Raw genomic sequence first — 24,813 nt, forward strand, 5'->3', positions numbered from 1 at the left:
ATCCAAACTGGACTGTGATGTAAGCAAGAAATAAAATTCTACTGTTTGAAGTCACCGAGATTTCAGACTTGTTTGTTTTGGCAATTAGCCTGCCCTGGCTAATACATTCACTACTGGGTGCTAGTCCTTGAACTGGGAGAAGAAATTAAGTTGGAGCTAAAGGAACCTTGTCTGGGCCATGGACCATGTCAGGTGAAGAAAGCCAGACTGCCCAGAGAAGCAGGGGAGTGAAAAAGAACTCTGTAGAGATGAGCAGAGAAAACAGAGCTGTGGAAATAGGGAGGAGGCAGCCGTGGTGCCTGACATTTCAGTTTCCAGTTCCACGTCTTCATGAGGTCATCCGAAACACACATGGTGGGTCGCCTGCCCATCGTCCTGTCCCTTCCTCTGTTTTGATTTGGGTAATTCACCCTCCACAACATAGCTGTTCTTCTATGCGATGTGAGCGAAATTTGGGGGAGAGAGGCAAGCAGCCGCTTGGAAATATTCCCTCACTCTTGAAAAATAGACACATAGGAACATTACCTTTTCCACTGCTGGACGTACACTCATTGCAACCAGGAGGAAAGCTAAATTAGGACAAAGCTGAAACACCGGATGGTAAAGCAGGTAAAACAAAGAACCCAGATCCTTAATGATGTCATTGAACCACCGAATTAACCAACCTTGGAGCTGCCCTACTTAGTGGCTTAGCGTAATTCTCAGCGTATATATTTCGTGTTGTTTAATACATTTTGCTTTGGGATTTTTGTTTTTGCTCTTTGTCACCAAAAGCATCCCAATGGATATACTCACCTGCGTATATTTCCCGCCAATGACTCTTTGACACCCCGCTTCATCCCTTCAATAAAACCCCTTCCTTGTTTTGTTTCTTGAAACCAAGTAACCCCAGACTCCGCCAGAGCTTCTCCAAGCCACCTCTAAAGGTAGATTTTAATGGCAAGTGTCTTTTATTCTGATTCAGGGAAGAAAGGGGCAGACAGGAGAGAGGAATGTGGGTGCAGGCCCCGGACCATGGGAGAAACATCCAGGGGAGAAGTAAGGTCATGGCGGCCGTCTCCCCAGCCTGTACCTCCCAACCAGGCTGACTCTCACACATCACAGAGCCCTTAGATAGTAAATCTTTACTGAGCACCTTGTTTAAGCCGGGCACTGTTCTAGATCCTAAGGAGGACAGAAAACAATGCTCAAACAGGCAAGAACTTCTGTCCTCATGAAGCTGATATTCTAATGGGAGAAACAGACAATAAAGAGAAATAAGTAAAAACTCTAGTGGTCAGATGGCAGTAAGTGCTGTTGAAAAAGAGTATATAAGTCAGAGGAGAACTGGGAGTGTCTGGAGAGGGGTTTGTAATGTTATGCAGCATGGCAAGGGAAGGCATCATGAGGAGGTGACATTTGGGGAAAGACCTGAAAGGTGACTCGAGCAGATAACTGGAGAAAGAGTGCCACAGGAAGAGGGAACAGCAAGTGAAAAAGCCCTGAGATGGGAGCGTTCCTGGACTGTTGGGAAAACGGAAAGGAGGCCAGTGTGGCTGGTGAGGATGAATGAAGGGGAAGGTGGTGAGACACGATCTCAGAGAGGTAATCCGGAGGAGAGTAGGGACATGCCATAGGCCTTCTTGATTTGTGCAATATTCACAGGCCACGAGTATTATTACTTTGTTACTATTCCTTAAATTGACTTACTTTTTGTTTAGATACATTTATTTGAGATAAAAATTTTATATCACTGCTGTAAATGAAGAACCAGTATCATTTGCCATAAATGAAAGGGAACCAAAGAAATAAATAGGACAAAACTGAAACTCTATTAAATTCTAGAGAGATACTGTGGGCTGCAGAAGGCTTGAGTCTGAAGTCGGAATCTCATTGATTAAAGGCTGATTGACAGTCTTAGAGAAGCGATAAGACACAGTAGCCCCCAGTGGAGACTTTCTCTGTGATGCTATTTAGTGTGATACTATCTAAAACCATCTTGTGTTCCACTAGGAAGGGTCACCAACGGTTCTGGCTTCCCAAAGACAGAGGGTTTTCCCAGGAAGTACTTTCAGTGCTGTAGCTGGGATAGTTAGAGCAAACCAGGATGGTTGGTCATCCTACCACCAGGGGTCCCCATCCTGCCCTTGAGTCTCAGACCATCTCGCTTCAGCTTGTCTTTCTCTAGGTTGCCCTTTTTTGGGGGCTGACTCTAAGATGATTCTTGCCTCCTGGATCAGTGCCCACACACAAGGGCATGAATACTGTTGAGTGTGGGTCCCCTTGAGTGTGAGCTTGACCTGTGATTTGCTTCCAACCAGTAAAATATGATGGGATGTCACTCCCATGATTAGATTACATAAGATGATGACTTCCACCTTGCTGACATACTCTCTTGCCTTCTCAGCTTGTATGATTGATGAAGCAAGTGGTCATATTGGGGATGCCCAAGCGCAACTTCTTGCCAACAGCCAGCTAGGACTAAGACCCTCAGTCCAAAAGTCCAGAGGGACTGAATGTTGCCAATGACCATGTGAGCTCAGACACAGATTCTTCCCCTGTCAAGCCTTCAGATGAGACCCCAGCCCTGGCCACACCTTGACTGCAGCCTTGTGAGAGACCCTGAAGCAGAAGACCCAGCTTAGCCATGCCTAGACTCCTGACCTATGGAAAGTGTGAGATAATCAATGTATGGTGTGCATTTTTAAGCAATTGTTTGTGATAATTTGACACTAAGACATTCTTTCTGTCCCAGTGCTTCTCCAGGTCCTGACCGTTTGGATGGCTCCCTTATGTACCCTTTAGACTTGAGGCTGTTACATCTGACCTTCAAGGAATCCTGCCCTATCTCATTCTGGCTGCACCCAGCTGAGGCTGACAGTAGCTGAGGTCCCACTTGGTGGACAGGGCTCAGTATCCATACTTGGGGAATCCCTACTCCCAGGCTGACAAACAGGAGAGTGATGGGAAATCAAGGTCTGGAGATGTTGGAGTCCAGGCCACCAGGCGTCTGAAAACTGGCAAGCTGTCTGCAGGAGGGAGGGCTGGGGTCAGGGACAAGACTCAGCACCTTCAACCACTCCCTTCTGGCCAAGCCCCCAAACTGCAGAGTCCCTATAAATCACCACTTCAAGGCCCTCTGTTTTCTAGATCTTTCTTCTCACTCTCCCTGCTTCTGCCCTTGCCCCTCTCCTAGTGTCCCATCCTGACAGTTTCATGCCTAGTTCTCTCTTCTCAGCCTAGTTCCTTCCATTTGACAAAGCATCTGGATAACCTGCTGAATTTTCAAATCAAAATAAATGAATTTTATTACAAAAATAATTTTTGCACATTTTAGAAATGTTAAGAAAAAAATAAGCACAAAGGAAAAATTGACAGTCATCTTAATCACATTACCTAAAGATAGCCACTTTAAACCTGATGTGTTTTCTTCCTTTTTTCCTTAGACTATATATCACATAAGCGCATTTTAAATGGTCTCGTACTGTAAGTAGTTTCATGCTTGTGTTTCATTTTTTTGCACTTAGCTTTCTATCATAAACATTTTCCCACAGCAATAAATATACCTCCATGTCACTCTTCTAAATTACTGAATAACATTCCATATTATTTAACTAATCCCTACCGTTTTTTGCTCTCGTGTTAAGGTTTTAAAAAATACTCTTGCAGTTAAATTGCTAACACATCCATGAAGACTTCACCGAAAGTGGAACTGCTGGGTCCCAAGGAAGCATGTTTTAATAAGTCCGGACAAATCTCGCCTAACGATGTTGGGCCGCTCTGCACTCTCCAGGAGCATACAATGTTATTCCCCATCCTCGAAAACCAGCTATTCTCTTTGTGACTTTTTGTTGTTTGCCATCATAATCCCACAATTTCACAGCTCCCACTCCCCACCACCGCCAGACACCCACTTTGATGTGTCAATTTAGACAATGTATAAATGTAGACAATCCACCCTCGAAACATCTATTTACATATATGTGTATCCACAAACAATATATAATATTGCCTTGAGAGGGCATTTTTAAAATCTCATGTAAATGCTATTGTGCTATAGCATATTTTATTCTATTGCCCCTTTTTGTTCAATCAATACTGTTTTGCGATCTGTGCTAATTTATGTAACTCTAATTTATTCGTTTTAACTACTGTTTAATTTTTGTCTTCATTTTTTTTTCTTTCTGCTTTTTCTCCCCAAATCCCCCCAGTACATAGTTGTATATTTTAGTTGTGGGTCCTTCTAGTTGTGGCATGTGGGATGCCACCTCAGTGTGGCCTGATGAGTCGTGCCACGTCTGAGCCCAGGATCTGAACCGGCGAAACTCTGGGCCGCTGAAGCAGAGCGCGCAAACTTAACCACTCAGCCACGGGGCTGGCCCCTGTCTTCATTTTTAAAATTTATTTTCAGACTGCTATAATGGGTTGCCATCAATTTGCTATTATAAACAATGCTGTGATGAATATCTTCATATGTCTCTCTTTATCTGGGCTAGAGTTTCCATGCAGAAGTGTGATTGCTGGGTGGTGGGGTCAGCAGTGTCTTTCAAACTCTTTTGACTGTGACCCATGGTAAGAATACATTTTACATCATAATCTGGTAAGGCCCCCTCCATGCACTCAAGTACGACAAGTTTCGTGAAATATACCCTTCTTATAAGAAAAGTATTGTGATGTGTTTTATTCTATTTAATTCAACTTTCTTTTTTAATGTCGATCACACCTTACTAAATTGATTTTGTAACCTATTAATGAGTCATGACCCACAATTTGAAAAATAATGGATTAAAATATATTCAGTGTCACCAAATAATTTGAAATTACTCTTCTGAATGGCTACACTAATTTACAAGGCATGAGGTTTTCATTTCCCTACATCCTAGCCAGCGCTTGATAGTATCCTTTTTTTTTTCCAATTTGATGAATATAAAGCAATATGTCATTATTGTTTTCATTTTTCTGTCTATGGTTACTATTAAGTTGAGTTTCTCTTCACATGCTTATTCACTACTTGAGCTCCTCAGACAGTGACTTTGCCTGTTTTTCTATTGGGTTGTCAGATTTTTCCTTGCTAATTTACCACTGAGTTTCTTATATAATTCAGATTTTAACCTTTTATTGATTGTTGTTGCAAATATGCTGCAGATACCTTTTCCCAATCTGTTAATCATTCCTGAACTTTGTCTGTGACGTCATTTATTAAACAGAAATCCATCAATCGTTTTCTTTATGGTTTGGACTTTTCATATCTTATTTAAGAAATGCTTCCCTAACTCAATATTATAAAGATTTGCCTTTCAATTCTTTTGTAGCTTCTTAAACTCTCTGAGGTTTTTTTTAATATGGTGTGAAATAGGATGTAATTTTATTTTTTTCCATACCGTGGAGCCATTTCCCCCCAAACCAGGAAAATAATCCATCCTTCCCCACTGACTTATGTTGCCATCTCTACCCTACACCAAATATCCATATACATGGGTGTGTTTCTGGGTTCTTCTCTTCTGTTCCATTGGTCTATAGTTCTTGCATTAATAGCACATTTGGAAAAATTAGACTTTATAATATGCCTTAAAATCTGGCAGAGTGAGATTCCCACCTTTGCTTTCATTTTTGAGACTCCTTGTCTTAGCTGCTTGTGGAAATTTTTCTTCCATGCAAATTTTAGTATTGGTTTATCCAATTCTAACATAGTATATTTCTCCATTTATCCAGGAGACAAAAATCTTCTTTAGTAGATTTTCTCTGGCATGCTTGGTTAAGTTAATTTCTAGATAATTATTTACTTTCCTTCTCTTTTTCTTTTCTTAAAAAAATATTCTCCAGTTTAATAGATGGGAATGGTGTCTTCTATCAGGATGGCCAGATTTTCTATACTCTTCCCTTCATGACCCTGCCTCCTGGATCATCTCTTTGGTAAGGGATGACCCCAAAGATCTCAGAAACCCAGGCTCCTACAAGGACTAGGCAGAACCAGTAAAGCAATAAACAGGTGGGCAGCTGCCAAGAGTGCCAATCTACCCAAGGTGCTAAGCAACCGTGGGGCTCTAAAACGGCTTTAGAGATGAAATGAGATGGAGAGAATTATACTGGCCTGGATTCCTCTCGAGGATCTCACTATACCTGTTTAAAGGTGATACTTTGAAAAACTGCTTGGGGTGTTGGGGGAGAGGGGAAGATTCAGACTGTTAACCTGCCTTCTAAGGAAGACAGGTCTGCTGAACTTTGGAGCTCTAGTTTCATTAAGCCTCTTATGCAAGTTTGGGGCCAGAGCGGAATTGCCTGTTGCCACAAGGAGTCTTCCTTCTCAGCTCTTCCTTCATGCATCACCCAGCCTCTCTTCTAAACAAATATTGAACAAACATGTATTTAAGGGGAAAAAGAGACATTGAATTATTAGTTGCTCTGGGCACCTACACATCTCAGGCTGGCAAGGTGTGGGGAAAAGGGATAGTCAGAGAGCAAGCGGTCCTGGCAAGAAAGAAGCAGAAGCCCACACCCAGAGGAACCAGGAAATCAGGTAGACCACCAAGGTGGGAACTTGGGAACAGGGACCCTCTTATCGGAACTGCAGCCCATGCCGGATAGAACAGGACTCCTGGAATTGGGTAGTGGTCCAGTTATTGAAACACCAGCACACATCCCAACAGAAAAAATGGCAAAGACCTGGCCAGGCAAATTCCAAATGAAGAAAAACAAATGGCTGATAGAAAAAAAGAAACAGTCAACCTCTCTAGAAAGCAAAACGATAAGGGATTTTTCCCCCTATCTAATTTGCAAGGTTTCTTTTTTCCACCTGAATCTGATTCTTTCTTTTTTTTTCTCTCTCTCTCTCTCACTTTTTTAATAATGATACTCATCGTTGAGAGAGAGAGTGGTGCAAGGGCACCCTCACGCACAGCTGGTAGCTCTGTGAATTGGCACAGCTTATCTGGAGGGCAATTTGGCAGACTGCATTAAAAACCCTGAAGACAAGCACTCTTTTTGATCCAGCAGTTCTACTTCTAGGAATTTTTCCTAAGGAAATAATTAGAAGTGAACACAAAGATGAATAATAGCAACTTAACATTTTCTGGGTGTTCACTCTATGCCAGGAAACATGCTAAGCACTTTACACTCAACTCATTCAGCCCTGACTGCAACATATGATAAGTATGATCGTGTCCATTTTCAGGTGAGGAAACTGAGGCTCCAAGAGGTGTTGGAAATTGCAAAAGTTCAAGCAACTGGGAAGTGACAGGCTGGGGCTCAAACCTTGGTCTCTTTAACTCCAAGACCCACGCTCTGAACCACCTCGCTATACTACCCTCCAGGAAACTGTGTGTAAAAATGATGCTCCACGTAGTGCTGTTTAAAATAGCAAAAGTTCAGAAACATCTTAAATGTGCAAAAAACTGAGGTATAATGAAATAAATCTTGTAGAGTTATATGATAAAATATAAAGCCATTAATAATAACTTGTGAAAGAATAATGACATGGGGAAATATTCATGATATATTAATTGGAAAAAAACATGATGTCAAACAGTTAACGTTCCATCTTAATTTTACAAATGCATATGTGCCATTTTTATGAAGTTCAAAAATAGGAAAGAGTAGTCCACGGTGATCAATATTTGGTGAGGGGCTCATCAGTTGGGAAGTCTGCTGGGTGCTGGAAACGTTCTAGATCTTGATGTGGGTTGTAGTCACGTAGGTATATTCATATACAAAAATTAATCCAGTCGTATAGTTAAAATCTGTGTGCTTTTTATAAGTTTACATAAGTGATATATCACTAAAAAAGAAAAATTCATAAATGCATAGAAAAAGTCCTGAAAAAAAAGAGTAGAAAAATGTAGCAGTGGTTGTTGCTAGGTATAATTTTCATTTTATTCTTTATACTATTCAGTATTTTCTTTTCTGCCTTCTTTTACAATAGGCCTGCATTATCTTTATAATTAGAAAAAAATAACACCAAGTTCATTATTAGAGGAGGGCAGGGGAGGAGAATATGCACGTGAGAACTGGTTGTAGTCAGACCTGGAACTCGGGATGGAGAGAGCTGTTGAAGGGTCTCCAGTCCTGAGTGCCCCCCTGAGGCAGTGGGATGCCACGGTTCCAAGGATGGAGAGAATGGAGGAGAGGAGCCAGTCCTGTTTGGTGGGAAAGCTGAGTAGCCCCTGAGGTGCCCGGGATGGACCAAGAGCAATGCCCCTCAGACAAACTCCTCTGACTCGAACATCCTGCTGGGTGGGTGCCGCACAGGGTCACCCCAGTCGCAGCAACAACTCACTGTTCTGCTGCCAGTGGTCAGATGCCTGTTGCTCAGTGGCAATGACATCAGGCCTCCAGGGAGCACTTAGCTGTCAATCAGAAGCCTTTTCTGGAGACAGTGAGCCATCCGTGCCTCCTCTCTCTTTTAAAGGGACAGCGTCTTCTTGGATAAGGGTTTGGGCCACCTTGACTCTTTCTTTCCACTAGAATCTGACTCCAGGGCAGGGGAGAAATTAAGGAGGTGCACCACAGGTTTCTGTGAGTGCTTCCTGGGATCCTGGCCTGGCTTCGCCCCAACAATGAAATTCTGCCAGCCAAGAGGTGGATCAAAATAAAGAATTTAGGTATAAAGAAGCTCTGGTATATAAGATTACCTGCAAATATTACAATATGCTTAAACATAAAACAGGAAAAAATAACTGAGAATCAGCGGTTCTTCCTTACTAAGAAATACCAGTGTCATTGGGGCCATCAAATGCGCCTAGTAAAATAATTCCACATTTCCTAGCCTCTGTTGCAGCTAGGGGTGTCATATAACACAGTTACAGCCAATGAGATATAGACTAGGAACTTGTGAAAAGCTTTCCTTTCTTGATAGAGTCATTTTCTCCTTCTTTCTGTGTGAAACAAGAACATAATGGCTGGAGCTACAACAGCTGTTTTGCAATCATGAGGAAAACCCCAGGGGCACTGCAGAGAACCCAGTCCTGACATCCTTGAAGCAGTGACACTAGGTGCCTAATGCTTCACTATTTCTTTATCTAAACTACTATCTGTTTAGGTTTTCGGTAAGTCATCACTAAAACCAATCTTTAACTGATTCACCCACCAGTGTAAAAATAATAACGTAACTAATACAAAACAGGAAGTTTGGGGAGGAGAGCTGGGAAAAATTGTAACAGTGCCAATTTCTTTGGGGGAGTTTCACTGGAGGTAATCACCATCTAAAATTGAATTAGATGGTTAAAAACAATGATGGCTGCAACCTCTTGATGTTTTCCAGAGGGATCTTTGAGGGGCTAATATCTCTTTGGGTGGAAAAATAGTTAACTAAAGTTGAGAAATTCTTTCATCTTTACTTTCATTTAAAAAATTCTGTTAAATCCAAGTAAAATAAATGAAATATCTTTCAAAATTTAAGAAGAATGTGATAATATAAAACATTTTTATAAAATTGTTCCTGATTATCTGTATATGTGCACTGTTCATTTCATTTGAATTAGGTGAATGTCAGGCTTTTCTGCTTGCTTTCGTTTTTAAACTTTTAATTTTGAAATGATTGTAGATTTACAGAAGAGTTGCAAAGATAGAACAGAAAGTGCTATCCCATTTACCCTCCACCGAACTTCCTCTAGTGTTTACATCTTACACAAGCAGGGTACATTTATCAAAGTTAAGAAATTTGGGGGGCCAGCCTGGTGGTGCAGTGGTTAAGTTCACACATTCTGCTTCAGCGGCCTTGGGTTCACCAGTTCAGATTTCACCAAGAACACCAAGAAATATGATATGTTAAAGTATGATACTTTAACTCTACTATGGACTTCATTCAGATACTCCAATTTTTCTTTTTCTTTGAGGAAGATTAGCCCTGAACTAACATCCACTTTCAATCCTCCTCTTTTTGGCTGAGGAAGATAGGCCCTGAGCTAACATCTATGCCCACCTTCCTCTATTTTATATGTGGGACGCCTGCCACAGCATGGCTTGATAATTGGTGAGTATGTCCATGCCCAGGATCCGAACTGGCGAACCCCGGGCTGCCAAAGGAAAGCGGGTGAACTTAACCACTGTGCCACCGGGCTGGCCCCTAGATTTTCCAGTTTTTCCATGGGTGTCTTTTTTCTGTTCCAGTTTCCAAACCAAGGTACCATGTTTCATTTAGAGGCCATGTCTCCTTGGTCTCCTCTGGCCTATGACAATTTCTTGGTCTTTCCTTGGCTTTCCCCGCCTTGACACTTTCAAAAAGTAGTGGTCAGATATTTTGTAGAATATCCTCAATTTTGGCTTGTCTGATGTTTTCTCAAGTTTAGACTGAGGCTATAGTTTTGGGGGAAGAAGACCACAAAAGTGATGTCTCTTCTCATCACGTCATATCAGGGGCACATGACGTCAACATGACTTATCACTGGTGATATTGAGCTTGATCACTTGACTTTTTTACTCTCTTCTTCGTGCTTTTCCATATTGCTCTAATTCCTATAATGAGTATTTGAAAACAGTGAAGCGGAAAGTGCTTCATAAACTGAAGAACTCCGTAAATGTGAGGGTTAAATTTTTTATTAGAGAGAACTGATGTCCAAGACTTGGCTGGAAGAGGGAAGAAAAGTTAAGTATAGCTACACCATCAATGTTTCATTGGTCTGGAGGCTAGCCAGGGTGGCAGGGAAAGATAGAGATGACTTTGGGATTTATGTAACTGCTGGCAGAGCAAAGAATTAGGGGCTCATCCAGATATTTTTAGTATCATATATTTCCCTTTAGCCTACAGCCCTGGGTAAGAATGGAGGCCACTCCACCAGCCTAGTTAGAAATGGCATAACAGAGGAGAGCCGATTCTGCTGGAAAAGCGAGTGGGTATGGGAACTCACAGTGACTAAGCGCCACCTATGTTCCAGTGCTTTGCCTCATTCATTTAATCTTCATGACTCTGTGAGCTAAGTATGATGATCATCTCCATTTTATAGATGGGGAAGTTGAGACTCAGAGCATTGAAGTGACTTGCCCAAAGTCACACGGCCAGTTAACCATGAAATACCTCTCAGGCGATGTGCTGGGTAGGCACAGGAGAGCCACTGTTAGAATCCAGATCTCTGTGACACCAAGCCTACACTACGTCTCTTTGACCTCACACCCCATGCTGCCCGGGAAGAACTGCGGGTGAGTACAGGCATCCCAGTCAGAGGAAGATAAGGTGCTTTGGCGACCATCCCCTATCTGTAAGATTTTTAGTACTCTTCACAATCTCTCTGTCTCCTCATGGATCAGAGCGTCACCTGGCATGAATCTGGGTGCAGGCTCCCACGACCCTCTGGATGCCTTGGACGACCACCCTCTGCAATCAGATGGGGCTGAGGGCTCGTGGTAGCTGGGACAGCCTTACCCCAACGCCTCCTTGACAGGATGCAGAGAAACAAAGAAAGAGATGGAGAGAGGGGACAGGAAAAGGGACAGAAAGGAGAGAGAGAGAGAGAGAACTGCTTGGTTTTGAATTCCAGACTCTTCTTCCAGTCAGCCCTAAGGCCAGCCCCAGTCTTGCCCCTCCTAAGAATGGATTTGAGCCAATGAAGAACTCTTTTTTTATTGAAGCTAGTTCAAGTTTAGTTTCTACAACTCGAAACCAAAGTATCCTGATGAGCACATTCTACCTAACTCTAGCTTCTACACCCTTATAACATCACGTGCCTATGGTTTTTGCCTGTCTAGGGCCCAGATCTGCTCCATGAGTGGTTATGAGCACAGGTTCTGCAGCCAGAACGACTGGGGGTCAAATTGCAGTTGCTCCACCAACAAGCTATGTGGCTTTGGGCAAGGCCTTTACCCCCTTGAGCTTGTTCAGTCTGTTAAATGGGGTGATAATATTCCTGCAAGGAGGATTATAAGACTTACACAAGATAATGCAAGCAACATAAATGCTTAGTACAACACAAATTTAGCTTAGCACTCAACAAGTGGTAGTTATGATTTATTATCATTATTCAGTTCTCCTTGCCAACTAACCATACTTTATTGATTTCCCAATTCTGTGAGCTATCCGCTGGCCTAAGCCATTTTTTTCTCACCAGGCCACATAATTCACATGCCGCTGGTAGCCTGTGGATAACTCTTCCAGGGATAGGGGTCGATCTTAGCCCCTTAAGTTATAACTTAGTGTTAGAATTCCATCAAATGTTTGGAATTGTATGGCCAGCTGTGCCCAGTGGTGTACTGGTAAATATTTAACAATCAGCACTCCAAAACAAACAAACAATAAAAAATGTTTTTGCCAATTCTCATGGTGTAAATCCTCCCACCATGGCTGATTGCAAGCTATCAACGTGATGTGACTGAATGCAGAGTTGGGAAGAATGTGTGCAATTGGCCCCCATGAGCTGGAGCTGGCCAGTTCCTCCAGCTCACCACTGCCTGTGCAGGTAGAATGTCTCCAAGAAGGGGATATGGGCAAGAAAGGCGTTCCAAAAACGTCTGCTGGAGCAGTAATTAAAGGGGTGTAGTGCATCTGAGGTTGGATTCTCATGAAGCCAAGTCTGAAATGGGATTCTTGTAGGAGTGATTTATCAAGGGACTTCTCACGTGAAACTCGTTAGGGGATGAAGGGAGCAGAGTAGGACAGGGGAGAAAGCTAGGCCAAAAGGGTAGGGTCAGCTGAAGTCGAGCCTCAGCCTGCTCCCACACAGAGTTCCGGAGCATGAACACTCTGACAGAGTTGTCCCAGCATGAGGCAAGGGCCTGGGGGCTTTATCTATCCCGATCAGTCAGTCATTGGATGCAGGCTGCCTTCAGGGATGTAACTTCCCAGGCACATCCTGGAAAGGAAGTTCCATTGATCGAGGAGACTTCTTAGGAGAAGGGGGCAGCTGTGACTTGTGAGTAACCAACTCTCACAGCAGCTGAGGGATGAGTGTACCAGCCTGGTAAAGCACATCTGGGTGAGGCCCCAGTATCATTTACTATGCAGCGGAAGCAGTGCTGATGATAACTTTATGGTGAAGATGATGGAGATGGAGATGCTAGAAGTGCTAAAGGTGGTGGTAGTGGTGCTGCTGCTGCTGCTGGCAACATTGGTCCTGGCTGGGGTGGTGGTGGTGGTGTTGATGGTAATTGGCGGCATGGTGGTGATGGTGGCAATGATGGCGCAACAGTGGTAAACTGTGGTGGCAGTGGTAACTGGGGTCATGGCGATCGTGGTGCTTCTGAGGGTGATGACGTATGGCACAGGTGCTGGTTGTTGGAGGGACCAAGGACAACCAAATCCCTATTTCTTCAAGGCTTGTCTCTTTCGTTTATGCTTTGTATTTCTACAAAGGCCCTGGGGAACGAAACAACTTAGAATTTCATCTTGTTAAGACAGGTGGATGAAAACATGATTGAGAGTTGAAATACATTCATTTCACCAGCGAAGTCCTGCCGTGTGTATTTTTTTTAAACAATGAACATGTACCCCAGGGCTGTAATTTATCCTATTTGCCTCTATACGTCATTGATCCCTGTGAAACGCAGGGGCGCGGTGACTTCAGACTTCTCCCCCGTCAACCCTGTGAGTGGAGTTTAACACGCCAACATTATGGCAGGAAGTCCTGGAGATTGCTGGAATGGATCCATCTTGCACTCAACGTGGGATTGTCATTTTCAGCTAAAGAGCCTCGCTGGTGGGGATGAGGGCAGAGTGACTGTGATGTGAGTAAGCAGGTCAGTGTGCTGGTGGGGAGTGTGTCAGGGAAAGAGTCTACAGAGTGTGTATCTTTTTATCTATCTCAGCGTCTGCCTAGATTCCCCCTCCTTCTCCTTCTCCCTTCCAGAGTGAGGCAGTGAGGTGGGGTGGGGGGCGCTCACTTTCCACTCCAGTCACCTATCATATCATAGTTTCAACAAAATAGCTCTCTACTTAAGAGGTATTCTGGGACCAATGTAAAGTTCATTCATTCATTCAATACACATGTATAGAGCACCAACTATAAGCCACGCACTAGTCTGGGTGCTGGTGATGTGACAGTCGGAGGAAAAGACAAAAATCCCTGTCCTCAAGAGCTTATATTCTAGTGGGTTTAAACATGTCTCATCTTTGTCACGCACAGATGGGGAAACTGAGGCTTAAAGAGACTATTTGACTTGCCCAATAGTAAAAGGCAGAGCTAAGATTTTAACTAAGATCAGCCAGCTCCCCAAACTCATGCCCTTGACCGATTCTATACCCCCCACAGTGATGTTTTTTTATTTTTATCACTCAACATCCTCTTGTCATTCTTCTGGTTCTCAACCCCTCGGGTTGCTTCAGGAAAACCGCTCTTCCCAGTACTATCTAGAAAGACTGTCCGTCAAGGGATCCCGCCCTCCTTTAACTGCGCAGTGGGCTCCTGACCCAAGCTGTGTCGTCCCGATCCCTGTTCCTGCTCCCCAGACCTCCTGGAACTACACTTCCCTTTGTCCCTCGTTGGTTTTTCAGCCTTGCCTGCAATCCGGTGAGTCATCTCACACTCTTCCCCCAAATTATTTTTTCTCCGGTGAAACAGAGTGCACTTCTGTTGCATGTAACCAAATAACTGGGCCGACACATGGTCATTTCACCCTCTGAGTCCCAGTTTGGACCTCAAGCAAGTTTTGTCATCTGCTGAGTAGAAGGTGTAACACTCGCCTTGCAGGAGGCAGGAGGGAAAGAGTTCGGGTTTCCTTGAGCCAGGTCTTGCCAGCGTGCCCGCTTTCTAGCCCCTTCTTCAGACCCTAACCTCCCAGGAGAAGCGTCCCCACTCTTCACTGGGGCTGGCTGACATGCGGGTGCTGTGCACTCAGCCAATGCAGTGGAGGAGCCTGAGCTATATTTGAGCATCCCTGAGAGCACACAGACACAGCCTCCGTGCTCTGGCTGCCCGAGCAGAGTGTAATTAATCGTTCTCCTCTTCAGAGCATGGACAGAACAGATGATGGCTCAGCAAGTTCAAAATCATGGCCACGGCCAATCCCTCTTCCTCCAGGTTTATTTTTGGGTCACCACAGGTGCTTATCAAGGCCACACGTTAGGGCGACAGGGCAGAGAAGAGACTGTTCTTAGAGAACACAGGATTGCATTGAGTTGCACATAAAATTCCGACCAAATAAAGCTTTATTACTTTTTTTACATAACAAGAAATCTAAAAGCAGGCAGTCCAGGCTGGTACAGAGAACTGAAATTACGGAGAAATCATAAAGAATCGAAGCTCCGTCTATCTTCCTGCTCGCTACCCTTAGCAGGTGGCACTCATCCTCATAGTCACAAAATAGCTGTTCCACTTCCAGAACTCTCGCCTACCTTCCAGGCAGAAATGAAAGCAAAGGCAAAGAGGAAAAGGCATGTGCCGGCTGAGTTCCCCACCCCTTTGTATGAGGAAGACAACAGATTCCCCGGAAGCCCCATCCAAATTTCCCCTTACTCTCATTGGTCAGAACTGGGTCAGGGGACCACCTCCAGCTGTAAGCGACCGTGGGGAGGCATTTTTAACCGGGCACATTTTTATCCAAATGAAATTGGGATTCTGAGTAAGAAGGAAAGAACAGACATTGGTTAAGCAATTAGTAGCGTCTGTTGCGGAAGGTGAGAAAGGGAAGGGATCATTGTGAGAGAAGCCTCTGAGGGGCCAAGTCAAGGTTCTCAGAAACACAAGAGATCCACCAATTTCTAGAGCCCTAATGTGGAAAGTTAGAGAGGCCCAGGGAATGGTCTTAGGGCTGTTCACAGCCCCTCCATCACCCTCACTATGACCTACAGAGAAAACCAGGAGCAATGTAAATACATCCTTTAAAGATGGCATTGACTTCCGAAACGTGTGAAATGTGGAAGGGCTTGTCAAAAAGGAGTCAAACAGCCCTGGGTTTAAACCCCAGCTCTGCCAAATACCGACTCTGTGACCCTGGGCAAGTCACTTAACCTCTCTGGACTTCCTGATTTTCTCAACTATAAAATGGGTATGATACTTTGCACAATTTCTGTGCAGCTCAAACGAGACTTTATGCATAAATTGTACCTCGTAGGTATCCAATAATGGGAGTTATTATTGGTTTAATTCCTTTGTTTTCTAAATGTGAAAATGAAGCCCAAAGAGGGGAAGCAGGATAACCTAAGTGGCACAGCCAGATAGAGGCAGAGCCGGGACCAGGACCCGGCCTTTCTGACTTCCACCCTGGGGTGTGTTCCATTTCACCACTGCCTCTCCCTGTTAGAAAACTGTTAACTTTCACCAAAGTGTGAAATTAGGTCTAAATAGTGTAACAAAGTAGCTGGCTCAGAATTTTTTTTTTTTTAACTGTGAACAAAGTGCTTTCAGATGCTTAGAATGCCAAAAGTCAAGCAGAAAGGTAGAGTCATCCTAGCGTGCCCTTCTGGGGAATTCTAGTCTTTACTATTATCGTGATTGGTGTTTATCGAGCACATTAACATGTGTCTGACATAATGCTGAAGGCCAGACCTAATGGCAAGAGCTAACCTGTATCGAGCTCTGTGTTAGTTTCCTATCGCTGCTGTAACACATTAACGCAAATGCAGTGCCTTGAAACAAGACAAATGTCTTCTCTGACAGTCCTGAAGGTCAGAAGTCCTAAAATCAAGGTGTCAGAGGGCTCTGCTCCTTTTGGAGGCTCCAGGGGAGAATCGTTTCCTTGTCTTTCCAGCTTCTAGAGGCTGCCTACATTCCTTGGCTCATGGCCCCTTCCTCCATCTTCAAAGCCAGCAGCGTAGCATCTCCAGATCTCTCTCTCTGACCTCTGCTTTCATCGTCACAGCTCCCTTCCAGATTTTAACTCTCATGCCTCCCTTTTTCACTTATGGGACCTGTGATCATATTGAGCCCACCCGGACCATCCCGGCTATTCTTCCCATCTCAAGATCCTTAACTTTTAGCTTTTAGACATCTGCAAAGTCCCTTTTGCCATGAAAGGTAACATTCACGGTTCTGGAGATTAGAATGTGGACATTTTTTGTGGTCCATTATTCTATATACCCCCAAAACTTATCATGTACCTGGCACCGCTGTGAATTCATATAACTCTCCCTACAAACCTATGTGGTAGATACTATTATTTTGTCCCTTTTCAGATGACAAGCTGTATTAGTTTCTTATTACTGCTGTAACAAATTACCACCAACTTAGAGGCTTAAACAATACAAATTTGTTGTCTTACAGTTCTGGAGGTGAGAAGTCCTACACAGGCCTCATTGAAATAAAATCAAGGTGTCCGCAGGGCCCCATTCCTTTCTGGTGGTCTAGGGGAAAATCCATTTCCTTGACTTTTCCAGTTTCTAGGGACCACCTGCATTCCTTGGCTTGTGGCCTCCTTCATATACAAAGCCAGGAAAATGAGTCAAGTCCTTATCACACCATATCACTCTGACCATTCTTTGTTGGCACATCCCTCTGCATCTCCTCTTCTCCGTCCCTCTTGCACTTTTAAGGGCCCTTATGATGATATTGGGCTCACCTGAAAAACACAGGCTACTCCCCCTATCTTAAAGTCAGCTGTTTAGCAACCTTATTCCCTCTTGCCATGGAACCCAGCATACTCACAGGTTCGGGATTAGGACATAGACATTTTGGGGGAGCCATTATTGTGCCGGCCACACAAGCCAAGGGCTCAGAGAGGCTAAGCAATTTGCCCAAGGTTCTACGGCTAGAAAATGGCAGCACCAGACTCTGAAGCAGGCTGTCTGCCTCCAGCACCCATGCTGTTAACCATCGCACTACGCTTCCCTATTTTGTTTTCCCTTCTCAGCAACCCTACAGGGAGGGAGGTCTTATTATGCTTACTATGTGCATTTTACAGATGAAGATATTACGACTCTTAGGGATGATGTGGTTTGCCCAAAATTCACACAGCTAGTGGGAGTAGAGGAGCCAGGTTAATGGGACTCAGCTGAGAGAGGCACCCAAAACAGAAGAAAGAAACTGGCCAATGTGAGGATGTGACTGTCATCCTCAAGCCAAGATTTCAAATGTTTTTGTTCAACCGACAGCTCTTCCTCAGATAGCCACCAGCACCCCGCTCACTCCCTCATTTCGTTCAGGCCACTTCTCAAATGTCAGCTAGTCAGGGGCACCCTGAGCACTCTATTCAAAACCGCAGCTCTCGTCCTCCTCTATCTTTTTGTCTCACTTTAATTTTCTTATTGCTTAGCATACTTAAATAATCTTGTGTTTATTTATGGCTTCTGTGCTAGAATGAAAGCTTTGTGAGAGCAGGGGCTGTGTCTGTGCACTGCTGTATTCCCAGGGCCTGGCATGTAGCAGAGCCCTCAATAAATATTTTTATTAATATAAATGAATGCATGCATGAATGAATGATTCCAATCTCAATGGCCTCAACAACGGATTTTAGAATAAACAATTGTTATTAACATGTTTTAGATATTGGGGCTCTTGATGATACTTCAGTTTACTACGGGCTTTCGCAGATATGACGGTTGGACAATGTGGGGTTCTCCATGGTTTCTAGACTTGACGGTCATCAGAACTGTCAGGGAAGATTGTTCAAAATGCCAATACCCAGTGCCTCCCCTCAGAGATTCTCACCAATCTGGGAAAGAATCTAGACATCAGTATTTTTTTTAAAGCTCTTCAGGTGATGCGAATGTGCCTGCATGGTTGAGATTCACAGCCCTGGACCTCCTGAAACAGACTCCCTGGGACAGTGGTTCTCAACCTTGACGGCTTTGGAAACTACTGATGGTGGAGCCCCAGCCCTGGGAATTTCCATGTAATTAGACTGGAGCGAGGCCTGGGCATCAGATTTTTCATTTCAGTTATTATACTTTTCAGCTCCAGAATTTCTACTTAGTTCCTTTTTTATCATTTCTATCTCTTTTGATAGACTATCTCTTGATAGGATGTTGATATTCTCATTTTGTTCATATATTGTTTTTCTGTTTTCACTCTTTGTCCGTGATTTCCTTTGGTTCTTTGAGCATATTTAAGACACTTGATTGAAAGCCTTTGGCTAGCAAGTCCAACGTTAGGGCTTCCTCGGGGATAGTTTCTGTCAATTTATTTTGTTTCTTTGACTGGACCATACTTTCCTGTTTCTTTGTACACCTCGTGATTTTTTTCCTGAGGATTGGGCATGTGAACATTATAATGAGGCAACTGGAAATGAGATTCTCTCCTTCCCCAGCATTTGCTGAACTTGATTATTGAAGGCTGCAGTCATCCATTTGTTTAGTGATTTTTCCAAACTATTTTACAAAGACTGTATTCCTCGTCATATGAAGTCACTGAAGTCATATGAAGTCTCTGTTCCTTTAGTTCATGTTCAGCTAGTGGTTTGACAGAGATTTCCTTGAACATCAGGAACCGAAAATAAAACAAACAAACATAAAAAAATACACCTCCCAGTATTTGCACACCGGCTCTGTGCTGGGCGCTCCTTCAACACTTAATCCAGCTCTTTACAGCTCTGCCTTAGACTGCACTTCCTGCTTGCACACAGCCACATTTAAGTTGCTTTTTTCTTGATTCAGCATTCACTTGAGTGCTGTAAACCTAGATGGTTTTCCAGAGTTCTGACAAAATTGGTTCTGACAGGTTCTGCTTGTCTTTTCAATGTTTCTATGGAGGAGCTTGGAGCACCTTGTTGTAGCAGAGTTCAGGCTGCTACAACAGAAACGCCATGGACTAAGTGACTTATAAACAACGGAAATTTATTTCTCACAGTTCTAGAGGCTGGAAAGTTTAAGATCAGGGTGCCAGCATGGTCAGGTTCTGGTGCAAGCCCTCTTCCAGATTGCAGACCGCCGACTTCTCATTGTATCCTCACGTGGCAGAGAGCAGAAAAAGGAAGCACACTTTCTTGTGACTCTTATAAGGGCACTAAGCCCGTTCATGAGGGCTCCACCCTCACGATGTCGTCTAATCCTAATTACCTCCCAAAGGCCCCACCTCCTAATACCGTTGCATGGATGGGGGTAAGGTAACACGTGAGTTTTGGGAGGACATAAACATTCACTCCATAACACATCTACTCTGCCATTTTTTTAAACAAGCTTCCCTGCTGATTCTAATGTGCAGCCAAGGTTGACATCCACCACTCGGGGAGCGAAACCTTGGCATCACTGCTTTTGAGAAGCTCCTCAGGTGATCCTGATGTAGCTGATCCGAGCTTTGGGAGCCCAGAGGTTAAATAAACCCTGGGAGTGACCTCAGGAAGTCCACCTTCGCTCATTTTCCTCCAGTTCCTGGCAGCCAGACAGGATGAAGAAGTCAACCTGTGTGTGAAGGGCTCTCCATCCGCCCACTGCAGCACATGGTGCCCGTGGAGACACCTAGTGGTGAGTTGCTGCCTTTGGGGTCAGTGAGAGGAACTGGCTTCTTGCTGCCATTTCCTTCACAAAGGAATCAGAATGGAAACAAAGAAAGGAGCCTAGGAGAGGCCAGATTCCTGCTCCAGGATGTGACAGTTCAATTGAGTAGATCTCAGTTAGGATTTGGCATATTGGTCACCAGCACTGGAACCGGAATCCCCATAAATCGCTAAGATTTCCAGTTATATACGGTTACAAGCTTTCAGGAAACATAGCTGAGAGGATGAAGGCTTCTCAGTCCAGCTGAACTCCAGGATGTGCCCCCCACAGACAGACGGTCCTGGAAGTGCAAGTAGTTCTCGAATAACCAAGAGAGTTCTTCCTCTCTTATCATGAGTGATTGTAGACAAGGCTTTAATTATTCAAGTCTCAGTTTCTTTATTCGTATGGTGAAAATAATTTCCTGCCTCAATTCTTATTATTGCTATGAAAGACAAACACAATGTATTATTTAGTAAAAGAATAAGAAATAAAATAATAATGATAAATGTGCTGTTTGATCCTGTTTTTGTTAAAAATTAGGTGTATATCTTTATTACATATATTTCTCTTCATATAAGTTTGTGCGTGTGTATACGTATATTTATGTATATATACATATAGTATTGTCTAGAATGATAGTCACCAAACAGGTAGTGGGATTGGAGGTGATTTTTGCTGTCCTCTGTGTACTTCTCTAACTTGTTTATGATGTGCATGTACTATTTTCACAAAAGAAAGCTGAACTTTTGGGTCAAGAGGGCTGATTGAACACATCAATTCATCTCTCCTCCCTCCAAATATCCTATTGAAATGACAAAATGGGCATTTCAAAGTACTAACGAAAGCTATCAAAATAATAATACCTACTCTAGAATTATGAGGTTTAAAATCTGGAACACAGTGTTTGATGGTTATTATTTCCATTCCCCACCCACACGTAGCTCTAAAGAAAACATCAGTACAGGGCTTCTTAACCCTTCTTGGGCCATGGACCCCTCTGCAATCTGGTGAAGCCTATGGGCCTCTTCTCAGCATAATATTTTTAAATGAATCAACTTCCATAAATAGGATTACAAAGGAAATCATTTATATCGAAATGCAGTTATCAAAATATTTAAAAAACAAATCTGTCATATAGTAACATATGTGCTTCTATATTAGGAGATTTAGCAGTATGTCTAATAACACTGTAGTTTCAAAGTCGTGATGAGCATAAATGATATTTTGAGATAACTTCAGGAATAGCGTTGTGACAGGAAAATATCTGTTTCTATTGGTGATGAAGTCATAGGAACTGTTAATCCTACTTGGTTTTGTTGCCTGTGTTCATAAGCGAAGGAAATGCTGAATTTGAGTTGAACTTCATGAAAATAAAGACCATTTTTCTCATCCAACTTCACGGACCTCGAAATTTAATAAAATATGTGTTTCCATAGATCTTCGCTTGTCTATTTATCTGTTTGGTCTCTTTCCCATTTGCATCTTTCCTCAAGTGTATAATGATCCTTGGCTGTCCGCTCATATTGAAGGATGGGACTTAGACTACAGTTTACTGGAAACTGTGTATATGTGAGGAAGCCTCATTGACTATGAGCTCTCGTATGTCTATCCATTAGGGAGCCCCCAGTGTGAGTATCTTTAGGGCTTTTCTCCTGAGCTGGTCAAATTCTCCAGAGAAGGATCTTCTACCCTCTTTTGAGGAGAGTATAATCTTCCCTGCCAGCATTGGGGGATCTAGGTTGGAAAAAAAGCCTGAGAGGGGCAGGCTGGGCAAGGCATCTCAATCTTCTATATGCAGACTTGCACTTAATCCCTCTGCTTCCAGGATGATGCCCCATCTTCCACCATGGGTGGTGTTTCCCAGTCCAGATACCCTCCTGCTATACCCTACAGTTGTGCCCTCTAATACAGTAGCCTCTGCCACATGCAACTATTTCCATTTAAATTAATTACAATAAAATGAAATAAACTTCCAGATCCTTAGTCACACTAGCCATATATTAAGTGCTCAATAGCTGCATGGAGCTACTTGCCGGCTACTGTGTTGAACAGCGCATGACATTTCTGCCATTGCAGAAAGTTCCATTAAACGGTGCTGCTCTAGAACAGGATTTTTGGCAAACTTTTTCTGTGAAGGGCCAGATAGTAAACATTTTTGGCTTTGCTCCCTCGCATCTATTCAACCGTGTCATTGTAGCATGAAGGCAGCCATAGACAACACATAGAACACATTGGAACACATAACTGCATTCCAACAAGACTTGATTTATGTACACTGAAATCTGAATTTCATATCATTTTATGTGACATAAGATATTATTCTTCTTTTGATTTTTTTTCCAACCATTTGCGAGTGTAAAACTATACTTAGTTTACAGGCTGTATATAAACAGGCAGAAGCAAGATTTGGCCCATGGACCTAAGTTTGTTGACCTCGGTCTTAGTTCATTGTCTTTAAAAAAAAAAATCCCTGTACTCTTATTTTCGTGGGTTCAGAGGGGAAGAAGAGGCTGAGGCGTGCAGTCTTTTTTACCTGGAAGTCTCATTACCGCTTCAGGGCCTGTCTTCTCCCTGCACCTTAGGATCTGTAAGCACAGAGCCCCTTCTCTCTTACTCACTGTTCTCTGCTGAGTGTCCAGCACAATGCTTGACACGTCACAGGCTCTTAGTCAATAGCGCTGAATGATCAAACACTCACCAAGCCACCTTCTTTGTATAATTTGTCTTTTCACTTAGATCTGCCTTCGGGAAAGAATGTGCTGGTCATGCTGATGAGAATATTCCAGTCTGCTTAACAATTATATTTCTTGTTATCAGTGAATACATTGACATTCCGATTTCCCCCATCAGTCCTGTGAGCTTGCTAAATGCCATTCCACCTCTTAGAGAAGACATCAGCTCCTAAGCCTGTGTAGAGTCAAATAAATCTTGGTTACAGAGTGTAAGTCTCAATTGAATTTGATAAGAAGCTTGTAAAGAGAGAGGGAGTAATCTGGAGGACATAAGTACCTGGAGACTTTAAATGCTGGGCTGAAATTGCCTTCTCAGCAAGATAAGGAAGAGAAGGTTATAGAATGTTAACATTGCCATGAATGCAGGAGGACAATATGCCAAGGGCATTGTTGGAAACCAGTTGGATGGGGCAAAAGCCAGAGGTTACGTTAAAACTATACATACCCCAAACTCCTAGAAGATAACAGGAGAAAACCTTGGGTATGGTGATGACTTTTTAGATACAATACCAAAGGCACGATCCATGAAAGAAAGAATTGATAAGCTGGACTTCATTAAAATTAAAAACTTCTGCTCTGTAAAAGACAATGTGAGGAGAATGAGAAGACAAGCTACAGACTGGGAGAAAATATTTGCAAAAGATACATCTGATAAAGGACTGTTATCCAAAATATACAAAGAACTCTCAAAACTCAACAATAAGAAAACAAAAATCCGATTAAGAGTTAAAGATCTTAACAGACACCTCACCAAAGATGATATATAGATGGTAAATAAGCATACGAAAATATATTCCACATCATACATCATCAGGGAAATGCAAATTAAGTGCAATGAGATACCACCACACAACTATTAGAATGGTCAAACTCTGAAACACTGACAATCATCAAATGCTGGTGAGGATGTGGAACAACAGGAATTCTCATTCATTGTGAAATACAGTATCTGAAGAAAATGTTCCTCTCCTACTTAGTGGCTTTCCACCTCCCAGTCTGCCCCACATCAGATCCAGTGACTGTAGGTTCTCTGGCTAATTGATTATATTGCCTGTTTTTATGCCATGAGTCCACCAGAGGTAAGAAAAATAGGTGAAACTGATTTAAGGTAAAGTGAGATATACAGATTTAACACACATGCACTCAGCACCTGTAATATACCATGTTCTTTCAGTTATATTTTCACTCCCAATTTACAGCTGAGGAAATTGGGGCCTCAAGAGGATAAATGACTTGCTGTATGATTCCATTTTATAAAGTTTCAAAAACAGGGGGAACTAATTGACATTGTTAGAACAGAAGAAAGGATAATCTTTGGGGAGAAGGGATGGGTAGTGGTTAGGAGACAGCACAAGAGGCCGATTACTTGCTGATAATAATCTATTTCTTGACAATGATGTTACCTGGGTGTGTTCACTTTGTGATAATTCATCCATTGTACACTTGTGATTCATGCCTTTTTCTGTTTTTTATACTTACATAAATATGTATTAAAATTTCTCAAATATATATTATTACTAAAATGAAAACTTTAATATATGGCTGAAAGTTAAAGTTGAAAGAAGTCCTCCAAACACAAAACAAAAAGACAGAGATGGAAAAGACAAAGAGAGAGAGAATACAAGAAAAAAGTTAAGAGACTCTGTCAGACACAATACATTTTAAAGATTCTAAAAGTTTTCCGTGGATTTAAAAAATATTCATCTATGAAGGAAAACAACTGAGACAAGTATTAGATTTCTCATAAGAAGTCAAAAGCCCAATGCCAATAGTGCAGTATTTTGAAAGTTCTGAAAAAGGTTTTTAACTTAGAATTCTAATTACACCCAAACA

At 42.7% G+C, this 24,813-nt stretch overlaps 1 protein-coding gene and 1 long non-coding RNA gene across 2 annotated transcripts in view; one reads left to right on the top strand and one right to left on the bottom strand.

Moving 5' to 3' along the window:
- Positions 1-5,202, top strand: part of LOC139078080 (uncharacterized) — a 17,685-nt gene extending 12,483 nt beyond the window's left edge. The window contains exons 2-4 of the long non-coding RNA XR_011530836.1: positions 1-609; positions 2,387-2,654; positions 2,735-5,202. The exon at positions 1-609 is cut by the window's left edge and continues 286 nt beyond it. This is a non-coding gene — a long non-coding RNA (uncharacterized lncRNA). The remainder of the gene's footprint in view (positions 610-2,386; positions 2,655-2,734) is intronic.
- Positions 1-24,813, bottom strand: part of RIMS4 (regulating synaptic membrane exocytosis 4) — a 126,934-nt gene that overhangs the window by 72,333 nt on the left and 29,788 nt on the right. The gene's annotated exons all lie outside the window — the stretch shown is intronic.

This window comes from Equus przewalskii, chromosome 21 (genome assembly GCF_037783145.1).
Source record: "Equus przewalskii isolate Varuska chromosome 21, EquPr2, whole genome shotgun sequence".
Taxonomy (NCBI): domain Eukaryota; kingdom Metazoa; phylum Chordata; class Mammalia; order Perissodactyla; family Equidae; genus Equus; species Equus przewalskii.